General features: G+C 35.0%; 1 long non-coding RNA gene across 1 annotated transcript; it reads left to right on the top strand.

The window, feature by feature from the left end:
* LOC106109532 lies at window positions 1-1,230 on the top strand. Its single transcript, XR_001226014.1, has 3 exons — window positions 1-84; window positions 652-708; window positions 1,201-1,230. It is a non-coding gene; the product is annotated as an uncharacterized LOC106109532 (long non-coding RNA).

The raw sequence follows: 1,230 nt of genomic DNA on the forward strand, positions 1-1,230 counted from the left end.
CCGCATGTCACGCCACATGCCACACCGCATGCCACGCCACACACACCGCTGCCGCCCAAGTACACGCCGCACATATTCGAAGAGGTAAAACAACAGCTATAGCTAATAGTTTGTCTAAATAGTGATCAGTTTGACAATTTAGGGATGGGTATTGTAAAATCGCGTATGAATATTTTCGATTCTCGATTTTTACTATCATAGAAATTGGAATCGATATGTAAATACTTATTTTTTTATTCGGTTATTCAAAGTCAAATTAATAATGAGATATTGAAAATTAACAGTACTAATACGTAATTTATTTGGAATTTGTTATAATTGCTATCGTTATCACTATATTCACTACTTGAACTGTCCTCCGTCCTATGTATACCCGTCTATTACGGTATTTACCGTCATATAAATTTAATTCGATATTTTATATTCGTTACTTGTCAAACTAATCAATCTTTAATAGACAAACTACAAATAGCTAAATTAATTCCTTGTGCCGGTTTTTTTTTTTTACTTTATTTAAATATAGTTTTGTGTTATCTGTATGAAAATACAATAAACTTTGTACCCTTTGTTACAAATGTAAACATGTATTTGTATGTTATCCTTTTAGAAAATCGCAACTAAAATATATTTCAGAAGTGATGACCGTTTCAGGTAAGCCACAGCCGCTATAGGAATCTGGAGTTTTTCAAAGAGATAGACCCGATGAAGGTTTGTTCTTTGCTCACAAGCGATCGTTTCTCACTCACGTAGTTTGTGTACCACATTCACACTAGCCACACGTAGCTCTACACATCATAGATTTAGCTCATCTTGTTAGTCTCTTTTAAAACCTCCAGATACGCGGCTTAAAGCACATAGTTTATACAAAAGTCACGACGCTGTCTGATTTATATTTTGAAGTTGGCACAGAGTATACAATTCAAAAGCATTTAGTAAAATAATGTTTCGGAAACGTGGACAATATCTTAGTACTGGATCCGACTCGATTTGCTCCTATTTCATAGATTAAGACTGATGGATCCAGCTAGATACATTGGCTAAGGTGAAGTGCGGTTGCGTTGATCTAGCTCGCGATTTTAATATTTGCCAAACAAAAGAAATATAATTTTGAATTTCAGATAATTCCCTAAAATTCCAGTTAAATAGCAATAGGTGCATTTTATCGAGGTAATTTGTAATAGGAATGTTGTCTGTGATCAGGTGGGTCGTTCCCTGGGCGCCTCGATACTG

This window comes from Papilio polytes, unplaced genomic scaffold (assembly GCF_000836215.1).
Source record: "Papilio polytes unplaced genomic scaffold, Ppol_1.0 DF821215.1, whole genome shotgun sequence".
NCBI classification, from domain to species: Eukaryota; Metazoa; Arthropoda; class Insecta; order Lepidoptera; family Papilionidae; genus Papilio; species Papilio polytes.